Below are 25,723 nucleotides of genomic sequence, written 5' to 3' on the forward strand. Positions count from 1 at the left end.
CTCAGTTTCATCACTTGTAGAATGGGAATAATAACAATACTTTCCTCACAGCGTTATTAGAAATATTAAAAGAATTAATGCATACAAAGCACTTAGAACAGTGCCCAACACTGAATAAAAGTTAGCCATTTACTTTTGTTTTGTTTTGTTTTTTGGTGAGGAAGATTGGCCCTGGGCTAACATCCATGCCCATCTTCCTCTACTTTATATGCGGGATGCCTGCCGCAGCATGGTTTGGTAAGCAGCGTGTAGGTCCGTGCTCGGGATCCAAACCTGCGAACTCTCGGCTGCTGAAGTGGGGCATGCAAACTTAACCACTAAACCACCAGGATGGCCCCAGCTGTTTACTTTTTAAACACAGCACAGAAGGTAGAAAAATGTGATTCACTGCTTATGGATCATTATTGTATTATAAGTGTTTTGTTGTCCCTATAATTAATCTCCCATTGGGCAAATCTCTCAGCCTCCCTTAACCTTACTTTTCTCGTCTGTACAATGGGGATAATAAAGTTACTTTAGAGGTATTATTGGGGATATTAGGAATAAAGTATGTAAAGCTTCTAGTCTAGTCCATGGCACAGAGTAGGCACTCAATAATGTGTTAGTAGTTGTTAGTCATTTGCTAAGCTCAGTTCTCTCTAATGTACAAGGAACTGATTTCAGAAGTAAAAATATGTATGAAAATATCCTTTCTGTATTTCTATTGAAAACAAATTTATGAGGGACATATTTAGCAATATTCAGAAATATGGAGCAACTGATTAAGCTAATGTTGCACCTCTTTATCAATCTGTCCTGGCTAAGCATGAGAAAGCTCAGGCCAAATTCCTTAGCTCAAAATTCAGACTGGTTCCAAGGGAGCCATCATCCTGGATGTGGGCTAAGAGCAGTTAATGTTGATTCACATATGGTTTTCCTTTTACTAAATGAGATTATTCCTTTGAAACTGCTGCGTTCCCAAGGTCAATGAGAACTTTGATCTTCTGCAGGTGTGCCTGTTCGTAGGAAGGTAGCCTTCAGACGGTTTAATGTAGTTGAATTTCAGACCTTAATTTGGAAGAAGAGAATAAAATTAACTAAATGAATAAAATGCTTGTTCTTAATTTTAAAATTAAAAGAATTTAAAAGTACAGATATAAATTGTTATTGACATTGTTCAGGAAACTTTTGTCTAAAAAATAGAATAAAGATAAATGTAGTATATCTATTATATAGCAGCTAACATTGTTATGCATTGTATAGCATGGGGAAGTTTTTTCTATTATGTGTTACATTTGACATTTAGTTTCCAAGTACTTACTGACGGAAAAAGAATTTAGTGTGTGCATTTTCCTTTAAGGAGCTCTGTTTCTATCCTATTTTGCTTATGTAAAATGTCTATCTTTTACATATCTGAGGAACAGACATTTTTAGTAGTCATCTTAGTAGTTAGTTAAGACAATTTGTTTACATTGAGCTAAAATGAGCAACAGTCACAGAATTTTATTTTACATGTACATCATTAGTTGAAAGCTTTAGTAATTTTAAAATAAAACCTTTAAGATGGCTCTCTCTTCCTCCCCCATAAAAACAAGTAAAGGAAAACATGCACACATAGACACATGCATGTATAAAAACTAAAGAATGCCCTTTTCTCTCTCTGTCCATTTTTTTCATATTTTCTATCTTATTTTTTTCAAACCAGTGAATCTCAACTGTTTTAGTTTTCTAAATAAGTCATGATGGTGCCAAGGGGAGGATAATTTTCAAAGAGCTATAAACATCTATCTAGTGGTTGTAAAACAAAACTGATTTTGATAACCCATTTTTCTCAGTAAGAATGTTAATCAAATAGTGCGATACAAGGATATTAAAATAAATTTATAAAATGACAGTTTTTCAAGATATTCACGTTGATTTGTAGATTCTGGGCTACCTTGGTTGTTAAGTATCACTACCCCAGGTCTCGATAGCAACTGGATTTTGAGTGGCCTTCCCCAAAGAGTGGTCTGGTGACCATTGCATCAGAATCATCAGAGCCCCTTGTTGAAAAGGCAAGTTCTGGGTCCCCACATGGGACCTGTGTAATCTGATTCTCTGGAGGCTCAGCCCCAGAACCATGTATGCTTAACAGAACCCCAGATAGTTCTTGTGTACACAAAACTTTGGGAAGCAAGGGGTTAATATCTGCATCTTCACCCTCTTGATTTCCTAAACTACAGCAGAAAGCCAGTTGTCCGTTAGGGTGGAGACTTTCCAGCACCATAGATCTCATCACTGGCAGCACATGAGAAGAACCTAGAAAGCTTTCTAAAAATGTCAGTGCCTGGACCTGCACCTGAGAGGGTTAAGAACAATGCTCTAGTCCTTAATATTTGAAATACAACATTTAGTAATTAGATATGCAGTGGCTTGTACTATCCTCTTTTTAAGTCATGGCTAAGTTTTTAACCTTCATTGTGACTAGAAGTTCCACAAGGGTCATATTTTTGAATGTGTGTATTTCCCCAAATAATGGTGCTGGGCACATAGGAGTAGTTCAAGTAATACTCTTTGCATTATAGAGATTGGACTGGAACAAAGAAAATAAGGGGATAATGAGTGTGGGATGAAGCGATTTCTTAAAAATAGTAGTGTCCTACAGGGAATGGAACAATATCAAGCCAAAGAAAAGGAAGCTAACTCACCACACAGGGGCCTGAAAGTTGAGAGGATATGATGAGCTTGAAAATTATGGGTCAGGAGAGGTGTATGTCCTCCCAGCAGATTGGGGAAGGGGGTTGTGATCATTACTGCCATGGCCAGTGGGGGAACATCCGGTTCCTTGAAGGGGCAGGTACACTGTGCGTGCCAGTCATCTGAGTTTGTTCCAGGATTGGTGGTGGGAGATGGAATTTACAACTGCCAGTGGACGTAAGCAGGCCACTATTCTGATTGTTTTATTAAATATAGCAATCTAGGTTTAAAAATGCTGGCTTTTTGATAAAATATAACTGTTATTCTAACCAGCAATGGTCAATTCAATTGTAGGGGTTTAAATGAATTTTTTTGTGTTTGATTTTAATTTCAAACGATTTTTTTCCTGATTTTCTACAAACATTGCTTTGCCTTTTATTTCATGTTGTTTAGTCTGTAAGTGAAAGCTGTCAAGAGTTCATAACAAGACACTCTGTAGATTACAGTTGTCCCTGGATATCCTTAGTCTTTGAGAAATGTGGGTCTCAGAATTGTAGATTCTATAGAAAAGGTATTGACTACATCAGCTGATTTCAGCTAGAGTAAGAACTGAGATGACTGAGTGTTAATAAATTTAAAATAAGAAGGGTTGGTGGTGTTGATTAGAATGTGGGGTAGCTACCTAATTGTAAACTATGAAAACTTCTTTGAGAACATGGGCAACAGACTAAATATCTGTTCTTAGGTCCCATTTTAGGATGGATTACTTATTAATTTGAGGGCTATATGATTATTTTATGATGGTGGCATTTATAAGACTGTTCTGGTACAAGTTGTGAATTGGCAAGTAGGGGATCTGATTCGAGTTATAAAGTAGTGGAAGAAGATAGCTTTTTTTTTTTTTTTTTTAGTAGTTATTCAAATAGGGTGGAAAAAAAGGCATTACGTAGGGGCATATATGCAGTCAAAAAACAATATATGTATATAATAAAGTTATACTGGAAGAAGAGCTACAAAATGCCTCCAGGAATTCTTAGTGGGAATTAACAGAGAAGGTGAAGAAAAATACTTCAGTCTCAATGTCTGTATATCCACATAGCTGTATAGAGTGTGAGAATGTGAGAAGTAAATAGTGAACTTGAATTTTTTATACAAGGCAGTAAATTCAGACAAAAATTACTGAGTCCAGTTGAGTTATAATTCATGATTAGAATATCAAAGAAAGAGGATTCTTCCTCAAAAAAAAAAAAAACTAAAACCATAAAGAAGAAGTCTATTTTCCTGAACACAACTGTAATTACGATGGCTTGTTTTTGTTTTTTTGATCTCAATTCAAAAGTGAATATCACTTGGAAATTTTCCTCTGTGGAAAGTGAGGGGAAGTAATCAGAAATAGATACACCTCTGCAGGTAATTTGATCCTAGGCATTCGCGAATTCGGTATTTTAGTGTGATCCTTATAAAACAAATAAGTCTAAGTCTACTCTGTTCATTTGCTGTGTTCAAGTATTTAATCGCGCTGTATGTACAATTTTGTATAAACTCTAAATGAAGAACATGTGATCACACTAGAGTTTGAAACTTTTAGGTTATACTTAACTTTTTGTTAAAGCTTCAAGACAAAAAAGCTCGCATTTTAATGCAATATACGTAAAACCTTTCCTGCCCTTCCTCCCCCAGGGTTCCAGTTTATAGATATTTCTCATGGCTCCATCCCCTTGGTGTAAATGTCACATAGCTATCCCTTCTCTGCAGAAGGGAAGAAAGCCTTGGCCAAGCTCCGTTTTAAGAAGATGGAAATGACAGCCAAGTCACCCATTTGCACAGAAAGTGTGAGCCGAGACTTTGCTTACACTTTTCAAATACAGAGGCGTGATCTCTTGGTCAGGGAACTGATATATTAACAATATGTCATCTGTATTTGTTACAGGTGAAAACCAAATGGAAGTCTGGCTCATTTCCTCCCCCAATTTCTCTCCTTTAATCTCCGCTCCAACACCAGTTGCCTCTGAAATAAACGTTACCTTGAGGAGGAGTGCTTTTTTCTTCTTCTTTTTCCTTTTAAAGCAGGAGTTGGCATCTGGATGCTTCAAGCTGCCAGGTGTATCTCATGTAGAACCACAGCTGTTCTCTCTGATAACTGGAGAAATAAAGAGCAAGAAGGAGCCAGACATTTGGAGTCAGCAAGAGACAATGCACTGTTATTATTTTAATTACACAGGGCTACTGATTTGTATTGTAATTGCAATATAATATTTTCTAAAAGTCCATGGTATTCATGGAAAAATACCAAGTATGTCATTTTCAATAGCCCTAAAGGTTACCAACAAGAGCAATTCACACATAAACCAGGAGAGAGGGAACAATGAGGATTTCCACAGTTTTTGATGCTCTTTCTTAAAGTCAATCTAACTGGGAGATTAATGAAACAAGAAGTAAAAATTGAACACATTCTTTAGTTAATCTGCCATGATATCGTTCTTTTCATGATCACTTTCTATCATAAGAGATTTTTATCTGAACTTTTTTCCTGCATAAGTATATTATTTTTAAATTGTAGAAAAATTTCAAAATGTAATTTTGAATGTAAATGTAAATTTCAAAATGTAATTTTACTAGTAAGTTATCACTGCTTTGGGTTCATATCTGTAGTTACCTACAAACTGATGACTGTAGGCAATTGTATTAGGTTATATTAAAAAATCAAAGTCAAAGAAAGTATTTTTAAAAATAACATACGTCTGGTTTATATGGATCAATCATGATCTACACGTAGATTTCACTAAGCCTCAATATATTATTACAGTTAATCTAAGCTATCATTACCATAACAACATGAGCAAACAGATGGCTGATTTAGCAGATTGTCTTAAGGCAATACTGTGCTAATCAATATGATTACTAGTATGGTTTAGTAGAAGATATTTAGATTCAGAGTTTACACAATGGAAAAATATTTTACTTAGGAGCACATTTCATAATTTTTAAAACATATATTCATCACATTAAAATATGCAAACTTTAAATTTAACTATTATGTTTTTAATTATAAAATATTAAAGCAATATCTAAAATGTGTTGGAAAGTATTGGAAGTATGGAATTAAATGCCTCCCCAGTTACACTATTTTCAATGTAGATATTCAATCATTCAATCAATTTTGAGAGCCTTCTATATGCCAGGCAATACTCTCAAGAAGCTTACATTCTAGTGAAAGCGACAGGGAATAAACTATAAATGTTTCAGTAGGTGATAGCTATATCAATAAAATTCAAATAAGACGGCGAGAAGAGTGATGAGTAAGAGCACTGTGTGAGAAACCTCTGTGGGGAAACCTCTCAGATAAGGTCAGATCTTTTAAGCGAACATCTGGATAAAGTGAGGGATTAGAACATGCAACCACCTTGCACAAGAATATTCCAAGTTAATGTGAAATGAGCGGTAGAGTTCTCTTATTGGTAAATTACTATAAATATTTGTTTATTCAAAAGGTATTTATTGAGCACCTTCTAGGTCCTAGGGACTGGGCTCAGCAGAAGGATTACAGGGATGGATAAGATATGGTCCCTGTCATCAAGGTATTCATGGAAAGACATAAAAAGATAATTATAACAAAAATACTAATTACCATGATTGGGGCTAAGCACAGAGCATTTAGGTACGATTTCTACATTTTATTTTGATTACACAATTATACCGCTTAACAGTGGTATAAGTCTCATCTCTAATTTGTCTTTAATGAAGACTTATAGTAATTATTATGGTTATATGATCAGAGGGATTGGGTCAAATTCTGGCTCTAGTACGGCATTAACCAGGACTTTTCCTGTTGCATTAATAGAAATCCAACTCTAGTTTAAACAAAAGGGGTATTTACTGGCTTTCGCTACTGGCAAGTCCAAAGATTGGCATTAGCCTCAGCTACACCCAGATTCAGAGGGTGTCATACGATTCTTTCCATTTCTCAGCTCTGTTTCCTCAGTACTGACTTCACTCACCAGCAGGCTATGTTTTTGAGATGATAAAGAAGGCCACTGGTGCCCTAAATACATATGACTCATAACACTGACTATTGTAAAAGCAGAGAGATCATTTCTCTCCCAGCATCCACATCCATTGTCTTGGCCTCTGGTCCTGCAAGATCACGTGATCACTCCTAGACCAATCACTGCATCCACCCTCACTATCCATTCTGGTGACTTACCTGCACTTGCTAGGTTTGATCAGGAATAAGCAGGGCAATATAGTGACAGATTTACTAGAATCCCATCCAGTGGGGAATGGACAACAGAAAAATGGTTCTTCTACTACTAGAAGAAAGACAAAGAGTACTGTGCTGGCAAAGACTAAAAAGTTCTACTCCAGATAAATTAATTCTGTGACCTTGGTCAAATCACATCACCTCCCTGAGTCCCAGCTTCATCATCCATAAAAGCACCAAGCTCAGCGTGTCCAATTAGATAAGGGAGTGTGTAACAAGTTCAAGCACGTAGAGAAAAGTGCTTAATAAATAAGTATATCATTATTATTACTACTAATAAACAAATGCTGTGTAATTTTTAGCAAATTTTGGCTAGTAGAGATCAAAATTTCAGAAAAGATGAAGGGTAGACTCCTTCCCTGAAAATGAAAGTGACAGGGCCAGCCAGAGGCTGGATACTGTGTGCTCCACTGAGAACCATTGCCTTCGGCTACAAGGAGCCACGTAGTTGCACAATGTAGCTCCAAATGGAATTTATGCCTAAAAGATCAGAGAGCTTCCTTCTTGTTGCTCCTTCTAGAATATACTAGAATGTTTAATATTTTAGTGACTTAAAGAGAATGCAGATTCTTTTCATAGCATTCCTATTCAATTAAGATAATAGTTTAAATTATACTAGTATGTACTTCCGTGCTAGGATGCTATGAATTTATTTTCATTTTGAATGAAATATAAATGTGGCATTTTTATGTTTCCTGAATTGGCTGTTGGGCAGATATGACTGCTCACCACTGCTCTAGGCCAGGGGTTGCTAACCATGGCATGTGGACCAAATTTCGCCCTCTTTCCGTTTTTGGATGGGCCCTAAACTAAGACTGGGTTTACATTTTAACTTGCCCTTTGCAGAAAAAGTTTGCTGACCCCAATTTCAAGATAATCTTTTCCCTGAGAATTTTATTCCCTCTTTTCACAGTTACCATCCAGATCTTGGTAAGCAGCTCAGTTTATATTCCCCGTGCTGTTCCAGGCAGTTGATACAAAAGAATGATGTCTCTGAACAGGAAAGGGATTTTGCCCCAAATGTACTTTCTGCATATTTTGTTAATTTTACCACTTAATATGTTTCTTCCTCAATGCCTTTAAGAAACTTGATGTATGCCTTCTCTCTCCTAGGATCTGGAGAGGAGCATCTCCATCAGAGCTTCTGACTGTGGATTCCATCCTTTGATTCTCTGCTCAGTATCACTGTCCAAGTGCACCAATGCATTCTGCCACATGACTGACTCTAGACTTCCTCAATCTACACACTAGGCTCCTTTCATTGCATAAGTTTTTCAGACTAGCAGCTTATCACTCAGCAGACCTTTGAAGAATATATCACAGAACAGGTCAGGATAAGTAAAGGGGCAGGGCTACTGTGCTGGTTTGGGTCCTCCAAGAAGCAGACGCGAAAGTGAGACGAGGGAAAGTGAGAAGAGACTGGGAAAGCTTTCAATTCCTGATGCAGGTCTAGCGCCTGTGAAGGAGAGAGGGAAGGAAGGGGGGAGGGGCAGGAAAATTTGTGGAGTGCATTAGAGTCCTACGAGTTTTGGCAAAGCCTAAGCATAGTTCCTGAGCCAAAGAACCACGTCAGAGGGGTTTGTATCTCTCAAAAATGAGCCTGTCTTAGTATCCCCGCTGCACTCAGTCATTGTCTGGAAGCAGCCCGTGGGAAGCATGGGTTCAGCCAGCACAGTGGCAGATTCAGAGCGCAGCAGCGGGTCCTTTGGTTAATTATGCTCCTGTGGTTGGAGTTCTGCAACAAGGCACGTTCTCATGTCTGCCACAGCCACACTGGATGATAAAGAAAATTAGGCATACTGCTATGGGCCGGGAAAGAAAGAAGGTCCAGGACATAGAGAGACAAGGGAGAAAAAGAGGAGGGAATTGGAAAACAATGTTCCTCTCATCTAATGATACCTAGACTGATTCTACCTGAAGAAGTGGCTGCTGGGAAAGGAAGAATGGAGATTCGTTGCCCCTCACCGCTCGCAGAGTTGGGGTAGCCATGCAAGGCAGCCAGCAAGAGCCTGGCACGGACCAAAGTAGGCAGAAGAAGTCTGGACAACACGTGTAGTAGGAAAACTGTGCCTTTCTATCCCACAGCTGGAGAGGAGGGCTGGTGAGCAGTTCATCGCCTGTATCTTGATGTCTGCGCTTGACTTGTGCAATTTTCTTCTCATAGGTTTTTCCATCTCTAGCTTGTCTCCAAGCCAGATATCTGTTCGAGACGCTGCTGTTCAAACAACTTTTTTTGACAACTGCCACAACAGAGTGAATGATGAGCATGGCTGAGCTGCAGTTTGCGGTGGGAGCCCTTTTTCTAGAGTTGTCAGTAGTGACACGGCAACTGTCAGTTTCCAGATCTGGTCAAGACAGTTGAAGGATGATGTCCAGTCTTAATAAAAAGAATGTCCTTCAATGTGCCAGTGCTTCAATTTGTTCGGTTTCCTTTAACATGTTAATTAAGGGAAGAAGTGCTTTCTTAAAAAGGATGATATATGTGAGATTTTGATCTTCTGCGTTTCTCATTGTAAACATCTCTAAGGAAGCTTGACACAGACCTGGACTTTTCCGTGTGAAATGGAAATATTTAATATTCTATCAGTTTTGGCTTTCTTTGTGGGTGTGTGTGCGTGTGTGTGTGTGTGTGTGCGTGTGTGTGTGTGTGTGTGTGTAATACTTTTCCCAAGGGATAAGCAATTTAGCTGATGTGCCCACTGTTTATTTGAAACCAACTTAACAGGTAATAAAGGCGAAGAGTATTTACTTTTCCAGTGTTCTTTCATCTATTTTGTAAAGATTAAGGAGCGATGAAACCTATAAAAATGATGCTATTTAATCTCTATAACTCTTTAAAACCTATAAAGATAAAGCTAACTTTCTGCCCTTTTCATTTCCTGACTTCTTTCCACTTCTGTAGGTTCATCTAAGAGATATATATTTTCTCAATTTTCTGATGAACTGTTGTTGGACTTTCCTTTTGTGTGTTGTAGTGGAGTGGCAATTTGGATTTATTAAGAAATTAAATGAGAAAGGAAAAGATAAGCTCTACTAATTTAAAGGTTATGGACACTTTCTTTCCCAACTAATTTGTTACGCTTTGGGAGGACATGAACTACATTTCTCAGTGGGATACATGATATACCAATGATCTTACTTTCATTTTTCTCTCCCCTCCTTTTTGGCCTTTTGATATGTGGAGATGGTTTTAGAATCATTTATCAACTAATTTCTTCTAGAAGAGTATGTCTTCTGTTTACTAACATTCCTATCCATTAGATTCATAGAACAAGTTCCTAGCTTTGCACCCCTTTCAAGAGTGAGAGACGTTGAGTCTTTAAAAAGAAGTAATAAAATATAATTTCTTAAAAAAAAAACTAACTTTAACAATAGTTACTGTTCCATTTTAATTCTGGGACAATAAGACTGTAAGTGTCTAGATTTCTACGTTGATCTCTATCGTCAGTGATTGTGGAAAACATTTTTGTTATTCACTTTAATATGAAAATTATTTTGGTATCCAACATATAGGATATTTGAGGTTATTTGTGCCAGCATATTGGTTGGAATAGAAAATCACAATTTCTAACTGGTGACAACTCTTATGAAAGAAGAAAATTCCAAAGCTCACAAGGAATAATTTCATACAGATCTCTCCTATATTATACATGACTTCTATAATCTCAAAAGTTACAAGTCAACAATAAAATAAGATTAATAAAGATTACATTAATTTCTACTGTTGTTTATATTTTAACACAACAATTATTATCTTTATCATAAGCATTAGCAAACTTCTATTAATTATTTATAATATACATTAGCACATGATATCTATGTAATAAATAGATCTTTCAATTTAAACAGGACCCTGGATTGTTGATTTTGGAAGTTTCTTAAAAGATTAAAGTATTCATGTTAATTTCACATTTTTTGTCTTTTTTAGTTTTAGTTTTGGTGTGGTGTTCAATATTAGTAATATTGGTAAAGAATTTAAATAAAAAGAACTTACAGAAGCCCAGGAACGTGGGCATGAAAGAGGTTGATTGGGAGAGAGACACATACTGCTGGGGTTACCATATGCCGTACAGGTTTCCCTCCCTCTCTGTCAACATATGCTATTTTGTTCTTTGCCTTTTATCAACAGAATCTGGAGACATGATAAAGAAACATAATTATGTTTGTTATTCAAGACACCTTTTCTCTCTGGTTTCTGTAACAGAGCGAAAAGACCAGTTTGAAAATATTATGTTTTGAAAAAAAATATAGCTCTGTTTTGAATCTGTAGACAAAGATCTGCTAACAGCGGTTGCCTTTGTGGAGCAAGTTTATGAAGAGTTTTCACTTATTATTTCAGTCATTAAAAGCTTTTTAACCAAGATCATGTATGGCTTCTATAATCTGAGTTACAGATCAGTAATAAAGATAAATTAATTTTTATTATTTATATTAGTCTTTTATTACTTAGAATTACAATATAATTATTCTAATTATCTTTATTACCAACATTAACAAAATTAAATATCTATAATAATGACTTATGGATCAACTGTGGTTCTGGCTTTTAAGGAGTTTTATGGGTGGCAGAGAAATTGAAATTTATTTTGAAAGCATAAAATCTTTGCTCTTTTAAATTTAAGCTTGACTTTTTTGACAAAAATGGCTCTGGGTTCTATCAGAAATGACCTAAAAGTTATATATTTCAGAAATTACTCATAAATAGAGTGGTCATATAATTTATCCTCTAAACCAGGACACTTTTGAGAGTGAAAGAGGTTCTTAATTAATAATTACTTCAAGCAACAGGCCTTGATTGAAATTGTTCCATGTAAACCAGGACACATAAAAATGGTTACTACTAATCAACTAAAAACAAAATACTAATAAAATAGATACAGGAAAACTTATTAAGGAATCTATGTTGATGAATATGGTTTAATAAATTATTGTTCTGCTGTTTAGTCAAACAAAGCATTTTAGGCTTCATGTTAATATTTGAAGCTGATATATGAGAAATGTGTTATTAGGCTAGTCAGAGTAATGCAGAATTCAGTATGAAGTGGGTGGGCTCATTTCAACGATCTCCAAAGGGTTCATAACCGAGGGACGCAAAGGGCCTCATTATGAGGCTATTTCTACTCCATCACCAAGGCCCTGATAATAGCACCAAGAGGGCGGCTCCAAGGTGGTACTGGGTGTAATTTTCCTTCTAGAAATGCACTTTCAGTTTACACACTGTACATCTATGCTACTATTTCTCTACCAAAAATTTGCTGATTTAGTGCATCTATGCAGAAATTATTCACAGTCACAAAACAGAGGGAGAGGGTGGGAGTGATTGGGGTGAAGGTGAAGTTTCACTAAATTCGGAAATAACTTCTAAAGAAAAAGATAATATATTACATTCAAAAAGGCATTTGTTACTCATTCTTCTTTGCTGCTATGTAGTTCTACTTATCAGGTAGTAAAAGAGACAAGGCAATTTTCCACTGAATGTGGTAAAAACCAAAAGGATAGAAAAAAATAGTTAGTGCTGAGGCACCTTATTGGGTTTGCTTATGGGTTTGCTTAATCTGTCTACAGTATCATCTCTGAAACAATAGCCACTGCATCCAATACATGGAAACCTTTCTAAGCTCAAAAGACATATTTTTAAGATGGTGAATGCCATTTCTATTTGGCCAACTGGTGGGATCTGATTGGTCATTACCCTATTTCAGGGGAATCTTCAAGGGCTAATCAGGGGTGTTATCAGCTATGACTTTTATTGCTGCTGCACAGAAAAGTTAGCAATAAAGAAAACTGTAAATTCAGGATTCATTCTTTGCAGGGGTGTGCCTCATGCTTGGAAGATTGATGAAGAATTCCTGGTCCATTGTTTATTAAAGATACCACCATTCTATAGCATTTAATTGTAAATCCACTCTTTGACATCCTAACTAATGGTTCCTGCTAAATTAATAAAAGCAACATATTAAGTTTAAATCCCAGATAAGGTAAAGATTGCCGTTTTAATATCCCATCCATATCCTTTATCTTTCTACAGGGGCTTTCAGGCCAGTAGTTTTAATAACATGCATGAATGAAGATGCTCTTTTTTAACTCAAATGGTGGCGAAGAGTTTTTCCTTTATATTAGCAGGCAATCAATTCCAATAGCTTTTTAATGCTTTCTTAAAGAATCAATTTTAAAGCAGACGCTCTTCAGGGGACCCTCTTAAACTTCTTCACAGCCAGTCTCCTAATTTTCTATTACAATGCAATCTAAAGCAGCTACAAAAATAATGCAGATAATGTTTGCTGGGTAATGATTTCCAATTTCCCCATTCCATGTACCCTGTTATTAGGAGGATCATCTTGGTTGTGTAAATTAATTTTCAATTCACTTCAGGGGAACATTACAATGATTTATTCAGCACCGGTGTTGAAGAAAGTGTTGGGAGGATTTTAGCAATCTGAGAAACAAAATCAATTTGTTCTGATTATCACTATGTTAAAGGGAAAAAGGGGGAGAAACAAAAGAGTCACTAGAATGTCTCTCTTGACTGTTGCAAGCACAGTAGAACCATGATTTGATGCCGGGTTGTCCCTTTGTAAAAATAACCTTAGTGAAAGAACCATGTTTGATGATTCATCTCAACCTGGCCATTAAGTTGTGAATTAGCCATGAATATTCCTTCATTTGATATTTCAGTTAAACGCCTTCAAGGCAAAATAGCCATTCATTCATATTTCCTTGGAAGAGAGAAGAAGTAACATACTAGCTTGTAATCAAGGAAGAACAGTTTTCTTAAGCACAGTGTACACAATTAGCTAGTTAGTTTGATAAAAACTTGAAACAGACACTATCATATCAGTGGGTCATGGCTATAAGAAATACAACTTTTTTCTTTACCGTAATCTATCTCATACAAATTTTTCCAGGACTGTATATGAACTATGGTCCTTATAATATTGCAGAAAGGTCATCCTTTGTAAAGGTTTTACTGACATTTTACGTTACTGAACTCGTATGTGTGTTGGTCACTGGAGTCAAATTTAACCATGTCCAGGTGTGAATGCAAACTGACACCCGGTTCACCTCACCAGATCACTTACCTTCATTCAACAACTCCTTATGAGTCTCTGTGCTGTGCCATGCACTATACTGGGAGCTGGAGAGATACTGAGAAAAAAAAGCAAACTACTGTAAATATGAAATTGCAACCCGTAACACGACCTATGAAGAAGAGGTTCATGGTACTATAAGGACATATAATATGTTAAATAATTTAAGTTTAATAACTTAAAGAATCAATTTTAAATTTAACCAGGTAAGGAAGGCTGGGGAGGTTTCCCCAGGAAGTGATGGTCAGAGTTGTTGAAATCTCATCTGAAGGAGAAGGTGAACTGACCAGGGGAAGAGGGAAGGGAACACTGTTCTAGAACAAGAGACAGGATCAGATTTGTGTTTTAAAAGAATTGGTTGCATTGTGGGGAACATACTGGGAGAGAGGCAGATGGACACAAGAATTGATACAGGAGACTGCTGCCGCAGTCCAGAGAGAGATGAAGCATGCCTGGTGGAGGTGGTGTCTTCCTAAACCTCTGCCCACCCATCTGTGGGTGGCCAGGTTGGACATTCCTTTCTCGATTACCATGTAGCCAATGATGAAGGCACAGATCTGTGTGGACTGAAGTGAAGTGGGCTTAATTGGATTCCTAAAAATAGGTGCCTTCAGAATAAAGATTGCGTAAACAAGCAGGAGATCCTAAACAAGATTTAGGATCCCTGACTGAGCACTGGAGGGTCATAGAAAGATCTAAAAGCGTGAGCTTGACTTATGAAACTAAATCGTTTTTTGTGTGTCTTAAGTTCACATATATTATTTGGGGGCACTGTTGGGAAATGTTCATGTTTCAATAGAATATTTTCATTAATAACACGAGTGTACTGCCTTGGCCTGGTTCTGTTTCTAAGTCAGAGCCCAGCTTGTCTCTCCAGTAAGTAGTCTGGTGAAGTGCTTACGCACTCACAACCCATCCTCGGCCTGACGTGTGTGCAAAGCCTGGCTCTGTCACTTACTAATTCTATGACCCAGGGAGCTGCCTAATCCCTGAGTTTCAGTTTCCTCATGTGTAGGGTGGGAGCACCGAGTATCCCCTCAGAGGAGCTTGTGAAGAGAAGGTGAGATTGTGCTTGTGAAGCTCCAAGCAGAACCCCTGCCATGTAGTAAGCAGGCTACACACCTTTGCTCTTGTTGATCCACAGTTGTATGCCTGGAGATAAGCAATCAGGAAAAACAGATGTTTTGGAAGCAGCTGGCAGTGGTGTTGGCTCAGGGTTACGGTCACAAAAGTGTCAGTCTTGGTTGGGCAGGTTAAATGACACAGGCTGGGCAGTAACATGCCACTCAGAATGGATTAGTCCCAGGGATCCAGGAACCAGAGCAGTGGCAAAGCAAGTTTACCGAATTTCTGCAGTAAGGGACACAGGTTTACTGTTGGGGAGCTGAGTGGCACCAGAGTCCCCTGGCCAAGATGGAGATCTCTGGCAGGGGACGCTTAGGCAGGAGACTATGGTTTCTGCTTCCTTTATAATAGCTCAATGCAGGCAAGCTTTATGAGCCCTGCCCTCAGATCCACAGGCCCTCAGTCTGAGCTGATCAGACTTCTCAAACAGTACTGCCTGTAGGGCCCCAAGAGAGCATGAATACCCAAGGACTTGGTACTGAAATCTAGACCCCTGTGCACTGTTCTCACTTCTAAGAACTGGGCGGGGGCCTGGCCATAGGGATCTTAAAATGAATCTTCTCTCCTCCATTATCAAATGTACTGTTGATGTTGATGTTGCTTTTGGTGTTGGATTAACCCTGGAGTCAATGACCTCCAAGAAGCCTAAACACAGGGACATTACCTGTTACTCACAGAAATGTAGATTGTTGCATCATCCCCCTTATAGTCACAAAGCAAAGATGGGGTAGGTTAGGCTATCTATGAGATGGAAACATGAGCTCAGTGGAAATAGTATGGAAACTCGATTTCCCCTTTAGTGTGATTATCATTGTTTATGCTCTCTCAACAGTGCAAACATAAATGAAGAATTAATGTGTGTATGTATGTATATATGTGTTTACTAACTTGGGCTGCTCAAAAAAAAGAGGAAGATATTTTTATTGCTTTAAGCTTTTACAGATGCTAAATGCTGTTGTGGCAGGTAGAGCTATTGTATATTTGAAAACTGCATTTATGAGAGTTAGCGGTATAGATTTTTTAAATGCCAGCAATTTTTCCCCATGTATTCCAAAATCCGTTATCAAGCTTGTCAAAAGAGAAGAACCTATCATGATTTCAAAGGACATGCAAACTACGTTTATTAATCTCTTGATTCTCTGAGTTTTAGGAATAAACTGACAGCTCCCATTAGAAGTAATCATATCTAAATATTCTGTGTGTGGGGGAGACATTTCCTCCGTTTAATCCTTCAAAACTATATAAAAGTAAATCTGTCTGCTGGTTTATTAATGCATCATGAGAAAATGGATATGTGAATTGTCACCAGATTTATAGGGTAAGTCTGGAATGTTCCGATGTAAGAATGTAAGCCATGTAACATCTACAAAATTCACTTATGGGGGCTCTGAAGACCACCTCAAGGAGGAAGATGATGAGCATGGATATTTTTCAGTAAATATGAAAGATATGTGGGAGACCATCTGACTTTAAAAAATAGGCTATGACATACTCGAAATTCTTTTTTGAGGGGAACTGGGGACACCTCAGGTAGAGAGAATTCAACTTTGAGATCGGGAACTGAGTTACATCGAGGTCTGTTTGTTGCTTATTGGGAAAGAACTGTCCTACATTTGAAGACCCACTGGATGGTGAAAACAACCAGTGGTTTTAACAAATAATAGGACAGATGCTCAGAATTCCAGGCATTAGTTTGCCTTAGAGCTGTTTCTCATATGGGCGACTTTGTTTCTTACTCAAGGGAGATTGTAGAATTATAGCAAGGATTTTTAAAAAATTATTTATTTTTTTATTAAATCATAGTTAATGAGTTTCTTAAGGAAAGTTGGGAAGCTCAGCTAATAGGAAATATAAAAACCTCTTATAATGAACTATCTAATAATCAGAAAAAATCATTGAAATAAATTTAAAAGTCTAATAAGAACATAATGTTAAGTGGAGGAGGGGAGAGGTAGAACTAAAGCAATACAGAGTCTAAGAGCAAGCCCTCTTCCTCCTTCTTTTCTTAAATTCTTCTTTATATTTGTATTCCACTACTTTCCAAATTGAATATATAAATGGGACAATGGAGGATAAAATTCAGAATAAAAATCTATCGAGAGTGGTTAATGAATAGGTATATTTGAAACTGGCGTGAGTTAGTTATTTTGAATATGTGCTAAATTTACTTCAGAACCACAACAAAAGAGTAAAATATGATGAAATTTTGATTCACATTATGTCACAAAAGTGAACTTTCCCTGGCACTGCGTACTAAAATGTGTCAGTATGTGATATGACAAATAATAAATACAACAATAATAATTAAAGCATTATACAGCACTGTTATGTGCTAGGCAATGTTGTAAGCTATATATAATTTATATGTAACCCTCACAATAATCCTATGAAGTAGATAATATTATTATTCCCATTTTAATATGAAAAAAACTGAGGCATAGAGAGATTAAGCAAATTACTCAAAGTCACCTAGTTAATAAATGGGGGAACCAGGATCTGAGCATAAGCCATCTGGTTTCAGAGTCAATGTTCTTAACTGTTATGTTATACTGCCTATATATACATCTAAAATGTATATATGTATGTAAGTGTGTGTGTGTATCTATATCTATACGTATATGGTTACATAGCTATAGATATCCACACATATGTAGGATACTTATTAAATCAATAATTTTGGATTATGTGTTGTCAACTCAGCATTCCACCTCCCCTTTCTAGGGTCACTTCTGCACTGTAGAGGAGAAGCCAGGAATCATAATTCCCAGAATCCCTTGTTTCATGTTGCTTCAGCTTAGAGTTTGTCAGTGAGAGGCACTGGGTGAGACTGGAAGGTGGGATAGAAGAAGCTAGCTTCCTGTAGAGGCAGTTGCAGCCAGATGCATGACCAGACTTGAAATGTCATGGAGCCTTCCCAACAAGCTCTTGAGAAGCACTGTTTTCCTACCATAGAGTGAGATAGTTGATGGAAGCTTTCCAGAGATTTTTGAGAATGCAGAAGCTTCTGTGAGCTATTAAGAACACCCGCCTCTGACCTTCTGATTTAGATATTGGTGGAGGCTTCTCTGACCTTCTTCCCTGGAGCTCTTATTCAATCTTTTGGAAGCCTTAAATCCCTATACTAAATATGTCACATCTAGAATGCACAGAATGGCTATTCTTTTTCTGACCAGGGCTGTAATATAATAAAATAGTAAAATAGTCTAGCACAGTGGTTAAGACCATTGGCTGTTGAGTTAGACCTATTTAGTTCAGTATTTCAATTCTACAAACTGGCAAAGGTATTTGATATATCTAAATATTAATTTGTTCATTTGTAAAATACAGATAATAATAGTACCTTTGTTAATAGTACCTTAAAAATAGTACCTCTTTTAGATAGTTCTGAATACTAAAAAGAAAATCACATAAAGCACTTAGCACAGTACTAGATGTTAGCAATTGTTATTGTGATTTGCTACGGTTTTGCTTAGAAACATTGTTCAAATTTTCCTATATTATCTTTTTTATAAATCTGGGAATTTAAATTTTAACCCCACAAATTAAGTGGGAACTAAAGTAATATGATGCAATCTGGTTCCATTCAGAGTATTTTTGTGATGAATAAATTAATCTTTTTCTAAAATAGGAAAATAATGTTGGCTCATAAAAAGTTAAAAATACAGAAATGTGTAACGTCTAAAGTGAAGGAGTTTCCACTACCATTAAATAACTACATTTATAATTCTATACTTTTTTTATATGCACCTGTGTGTTTATATACATTTATTTTACTTTATTTTTTCAATTATTTTATTGAGGTCATATTGGATTATAATATTGTGTAATTTCAGGTGTACATTTGTATATATCAGTTTCTGTATAGACTGCATTGTGTTCACCACCAATAGTCTAATTTTTATCCTTCATCATACATATGTGCCCCTTTACCCCTTTCACTCACCCCCCAACCCCCTTCACCTCTGGTAAGCACTAATCTGTTCTCTTTATCCATGAGTTTGTTTATCTTCCACATATGAGTGAAATCATACAGTGTTTGTCTTTCTCTGTTTGGCTTATTTCGCTTAACATAATACGTTTAAGGTCCATCCATGTTGTTGCAAATGGGATGATTTTGTCTTTTTTATGGCTGAGTAGTATTCCATTGTATATATATACCTCATCTTCTTTATTCAATCATCAGTTGATGGGCACTTGTGTTGCTTCCAAATCTTGGCTATTGTGAATAGTGCTGAAATGAACATAGGGGTGCATAAGTCTCTTTGAATTGTTGATTTCGTGTTCTTTGGATAAATATTCAGTAATGGGATCGCTAGATCGTATGGTATTTCTATTTTCAATTTTTTGAGAAACCTCTGTACTGTTTTCCATAGTGGCTGCACCGGTTTGCATTCCCACCAGCAGTGTATGAGGGTTCCCTTTTCTCCACATCCTCTCCAATATGTACATTTAAACACAAAAAACAAACTATATTTGCTTTTACACATTTTTTTACTTAAAAATAAATCTTTATAGAACTATATATAGACAGAGCTACCTAAGTCTTTCTAATGGCTTCATGGTATTCCATTGTATTGCTATCCCGTACTTAATTTAATTAATCTCATATCTATGAGTATTAAGGTTATTTCCAATTTATCTATACTATGAAAATGTTTCACTTAGCATTCATGCAGCTTTATGCAAAGTCTAATAATTTGCTTAGAATAAATATTTGAACATGCAGTTTTTAGGTCAAATCAAATGTGCATTTTCAATTTTAGTTCATATTGTTAAGAGCCCAATAGAAAGTTTGAATACATTTCTACTGCCAAGAAGAAAGCATAAACGTGCTTGTTTCTGTAAACTCTTGATAAGCTTCTGGGTAGCTGGTGATAAAGGTATTGTGTTTACTGTCTCCAGGATTCATGGACGATTAAAATGTCCCTTATCCCATTTGTATCAAATGCTCATTGTCTTAAGTGAGTTTTTGGAAAATGCTGGAAGGAAGTCAGTTCTTAGGAAAATTCTCTGATGAGTGCTCTAAAGGCCAGGATTCTGTGTTGTTGAATCAGGGGAACAAGCACAGAAGTCCCTTGCTGAATCAAGGGAAGCCGTATGCTGTAGATACCAGCTGATCAGATCACAGATCTGACGTGCCACTGTGACCACGTGAGATCATAATCTGAGTTTCTGCTCAGCTGCAGGATTTTTCCAACCAAATGGATTTTTCCAACCAAATATAACTCATTAAAAAAAAAATTACTGTCTTATAAGAACTTGAGCACGTATCTGGTTGGGATGTTTAGATTCTGCGCCAGATACTAACGCAGAGATGATTTTGGCCTGACACTCTATCTCTGTTATGGAAACAAAAATAAACGATTCAAACACCTCAATAAAATGTGAGATTTTGAATAAGAATCAAATCTCATTACTTACCTAAATATGTTAAAAAGGCTTCTAAATAGTTGAATGAGTAGAGCTCTTGGATGGAGCCCTTTCATTTCAGTTTAAGCTGTTGCCAAACCATGTTCTTATTGATTCATGGCAACGAGAGAAAACAGGCCCAGTAGCTTTTTAAGGCCATTTCATGAAACAAAATGGGAACATTGACCCAGAGAAAGGTGATAGTTTCCTTCTTGCTGTGACTAAAGAGAAGGCCCCCACTTCATCAAAACCTGCATCTAATAATTCCATATAAATTAAAAGTGTAACAAGGGCTCAGGGCTGCTTTAGGCCATTTGAAATTGAAAATTAATTTGCTACAAAAAAACAATTCCTTCTCCTTCTAATTTTGACAGTAATATTATGTGCAGCCTAGTCTGTGATCCCTGCTTCATAACTTGTCTAGGAAATCAGAGGTAGACGGAATGAAGGTTTTCTTGTTAGTTTAACAGTTAGACGTGTTTTTTTTTTTTGTCTATATACATCTTTAACTGATTCTTGATAAATGCAGTTAGGACAAAAAGGGAGCCAAAATCTAATAAAAAGTAAATCTGGAATTGGAAGGATTTTGGACAAGATTTTCCTAATAGACTGATATTAATTTGACTTTCCTATCTCTCCGCTAGAATTAGTTTGAAGACTGTGGGTGTTAAGAAAGGACTGTTGGAATGGGTTTTGAAAGAAGAATCTTGTCAATTTTAATTTAGAATATTTTGCAAAAATGTAATATAACTTACATGCTAGCAATACATATTTAAAGAGACTATACCTTTGTAGAAAAGGAAGAACAATGAAAACTGATTTGCACAGACTCCTAAATAAAAGCCATTTAAAGAAAAGTTGTTTCTTGTTTTTTGTAAACTGACCTTTAGCATTTATTTTCAAGTGGATGCTTAAGATAACAAATAAAAATATACATTCATTTTCATTGATTTTTTTGAATGAGATATTTGACAGTAAGAAAAATATCATTATTATTAAGAATAATAACAATAATAGGTTAAATTTCTCTACTTTCTAAAATTTTTGTAGAATTTTACACACATAATTATTAACTGCTGACAAAAATGTAGCATACAATTTAGGCACATAGAATTGTCTCCATTTACAAATGAGGTCTCAGAAACTCGGAGAAAATTGCTAACTTCACTTCCCTGAGCTTCTTGAGGGCGGTGGCGGCCTTTTTCCTTAGCATATCCCTAGTGCATTGTTCCTGGCATAATACAAACTCAATCCATTGTTGTGTAAGTGACTTGCCTGAGATCACTTGGCTAACAAATGGTTTCTCTGGACTCACACTTAGTATTCCTACTGCTTAGAAAAGCTGGAAGAAATAAGACAATGTTTACTGTAGCGTTTACTACAAAATTAAGCTCTTTTTGATCAGATGGTCTAGCTGAGTCAAGGGGAGTAAACCTTTTCTGCCAGAGCATTTTCCTTCTTGAAATTCTCATGATTTAAAGTCAATCATTGACTAATATTTTTCATTGAAACTCCATTTAGTGGATGCTGTAGTCCACTGCCCAGAACTCTTCAGGACTGAGCCTTCTTGTCCAAGGGCACAGCTGCTACTGTATGAGTGGGCGTAGCTTGCATCCAATGACTCCTCCATGATGAAACAGGACAACTCTCAAGGGCCATCCTAGTGCCAAAGCTCACCTGTTGCAGTTGGATCACATTTCAGCTTCTCTCTCTGCCCAACCTGCTTTGCTCATCATCTCTCTTGTTGTTCTTGAGAGAACTTTCCAACAATCTCCTGCACACAAATCGCAGATCTCAGAGTCTATCTCTTGGGAACATGATTAAAGAGATTCCATGCCTGGAAGCCTGGTGGAAATGGATGGAAGACTGGTTCAGCTGAGCCTATGTCTCTTTTCTTGTAATCTCTAGGCCTTTCTATGAGGTTTCTCTAGCAGGATAGTAAGACTTCTGCCATGGTGACTCAGGGCGTTGAGAGACCAACACAGAAGCATCCAGTCCTCTTAAAGGCTGGGTCTAGAAATAGCTTAGCATTGCTTTCTTCATACTCTTTTGGTCAAAGCAATAGGCCAGCCCAGATTCAAAGGAAGATAAAGAAAATGGGAGAAGTATGGAAGAATTTGAGTTTATCTTTATCTGCTATGTACTAACTGAAATATGCTTTACTTGACAGGGAGAAACACTTTTTTCCCATCATTCTCCAGAGGAGTGCAAAGTTGATACCCTATGAATGTATTAGTTAACCTGATACATTTTTCAGTCAGTAGAAAGAAATTAAAACATGCCCATGGGCATGGCTGGTGCAAGTGGGTGTGATGTGAGGGTAATGTGTGGAAGGCAGGCAGATAAATTATTCCTCTTCTGTATAAACTGTTACAGGAATATCCACCATAGGTATATATTTTCAATCCATATTTAGATGGGTTGTCTCTATGTATACAACAACCTAACAAAGCAGAAGCTGGGTTGGTTAGAAGTTAAAAACCTGAGATCTGAAATAAGATAGAGTTGGATTAGAGTTCCAGCTTTGCCACTGAATGAATGTGTGACCTCTGATAAATGAACCCTTGAGCCTTACTTTTTCCACCTGTACAATGAGGATATTAATGCCTACTTTATGGATTTTGAAGGTCAAGTAAGATGAAATAAGATAATGTCTATAAAATATTTGTGTTGTCTGGTGTATAATAAAAAGTCAAGAAACTGTGACTAAAATTTGCAAAAAGAAAATAACAAGAGTCAACATGTTGATATGAAGTAAAATAAAACAAAACAAAAAATTAGGGGAGAACTACTAATGATAAAAACCCTGAGTAATATTTAAGTACTCTACATGTTCTCATTCATTTGTAAAGTAAAGAAAGATAGACTTGAATAGTTAAATAATAAGTGGAGTGCCTTTCACAAGGCCTGGCAGATAACAGACACTCAATAGATGCTGCAGAATCTGAATTATCATGAAGATATTAAGCGAGAATGACCTGTATTTGAAGGGGACTGATAAAGGATACAGTAGAGGTTGGACAATTAGAGAGTGCTTTTCTCACTGTAGCCAAAACCAGCTAGCTGTTTTCTAGTAACCACGTTTCCAACACTATTCTGATGCAGAAGCAAAATCACAGGTTTTAGGGAGAAAACTTAACTTTTCACGTTTTCTAAAGTTACTGGAAAGTCTCCCTCAGTTATGGCTCATTCTTAATGCTGATTAACTACGGACTCCATTGGTGGTAAAAATCTAGATGTGTTGCTGTGTCTATGTTTTAAAATTTTTATTTATTTTACTGTCTTTTTGACAGGGCACAGTTAAAGAAGAAGAGAAAAACCTAGTTTGGAGAAAGTATGCACCAATCCATCTCACCCATTAAATATTGATAATTTACACTACAATTCTAAAACAACAAGCAATTATTGTTCCCATATCAACTGGTCTGAAACAGAATTAAGTCTGGTTTCCTTCCCCTGTGGTTAGTACAGTGTGTCTGAACAAACAGGCCAATTAAGTTCTTAAAATATGAACCCAAATGAGGTTGAGACTTGGTATGTTTTCATATTGTTCTACAACCAAAGACAGTTAACTCACTGGGGTGGCTTAACTTATTCTGACTCTTCTTGAGAAACACGTACATTATACTCAATGTTTACACAAGTTTTTTCAAGTTTCAGGAAAAAGAAATGATTATTTGTAAAACAAAGAACTTATTTTTCACATCTCAGTGTTGATATAGCGGAAAGCAGAATTATTCAGCAGAAAAGGTCAGAATACCTTGATTGTAGGTCAGTTTCACCCTTTAGCTATTAGTGTGACCTCAGAAAAGTCACCTCATGCATTTGACCTGCAGGTACCTCATCTCTAAAATATGACTGGTGCTAATTCTTGACAGACAGGGCTATGAGGCTCAAATGAAATTATGAATGGAAAATGTGTTCAAGTGCCATAGAAAGCTCATTTCCCTCAGTACTTTGAATCTACAAAAGTTTTATAGTGTTATAGTATCTGTTTACATATTCATGGTCATAAATATTTTGGATGTGAGTTTAAAAAAAAATCAGCCAGAGGATCTGTATGCTCCATCTGGAAGAGGCAATAATCTACTGTGTGAAATTATATAAACATTTATAAAATAAAACACAAGTAAACATATATATATATAAATTTTGCATTTTAATTTTGTATATGTGTTAGATACACATACAATATGTATTATATACAAAACTGAATGATTTACCAAAGTTTAACTTTTAAATTATGTTTGGGTTGTGTTCTCAAGCTATCTACTTTTCCTATGTTCTTTCTTAAAAGCTGGTTTTAATATTCACCTTCTTCTGTAGCTTCCTCCCCCCTTTGCTTTATCATACCATCCTTTTTATGTTTGTTGATATAGTCAATATTGTTTATGTCAAATAGTTGGTTAAATAACCTTCAGAAAACATACCATTTCGTACATTTATTTTTATTTTAATAAACGCAAAGTGGTGATGTTGGTGGAAGGTTGAGGGAGAGCGTATTTCAAGCAAGCTCCATATAAAAGGTTGTTGGATGTAGTTAATAAATGTCAAGAATTCTAAGCATGAAATATTCAGGATTTTCCAGGAGAAAAAAAAAATGGAATAAAATTTAGGTCTCATTCATCCAAATGGAGCCTTTGATCAGAGCAATTTTGATTCCATTCTTTTAATTTCCTTGCTCCAGTTTGCTCATTGACATTGTCTATATCTTCGTATAGTTAACAAATTGGCTGATATTTCTGGATCTCTTCACAATCAATTATACATTGATCAACTGATTGACCACGTAGCAATTTGATTTGGTTGTTAAGACAGCTGAAAATACTGGATTGACTCTGTTGTAGTTGTTAATTCAGCTATACAGATATGATGTTGGAGAAGAACTTTGGAATATGTATAAAACACCACACATTCTCAAATGGTCATCTAAATGTTAAACCTGCGTCCAAAATAAAGTTTAATTTGAATAATTCTTGTTTTCACAGACTACATATTAAAAATAGAATTCCAAATGGAAATGTAATTTAAGGTTCTGACTCAACAAGAAAACGTTTGCTTTGCTTTCTTCTGTTTAAAACAGGTGGCCATAACTCTTAGCCTAACAATGAGGCATATTAGTAAATATTGCTGTCTTCCAATGCTGAAGAGGATGTTGACTCTTGGAATTATGTTGTTCTTACTC

The sequence above is a fragment of the Ceratotherium simum genome, chromosome 19, assembly GCF_057802395.1.
Source record: "Ceratotherium simum simum isolate JZ-2026a chromosome 19, ASM5780239v1, whole genome shotgun sequence".
Lineage (NCBI taxonomy): Eukaryota > Metazoa > Chordata > Mammalia > Perissodactyla > Rhinocerotidae > Ceratotherium > Ceratotherium simum.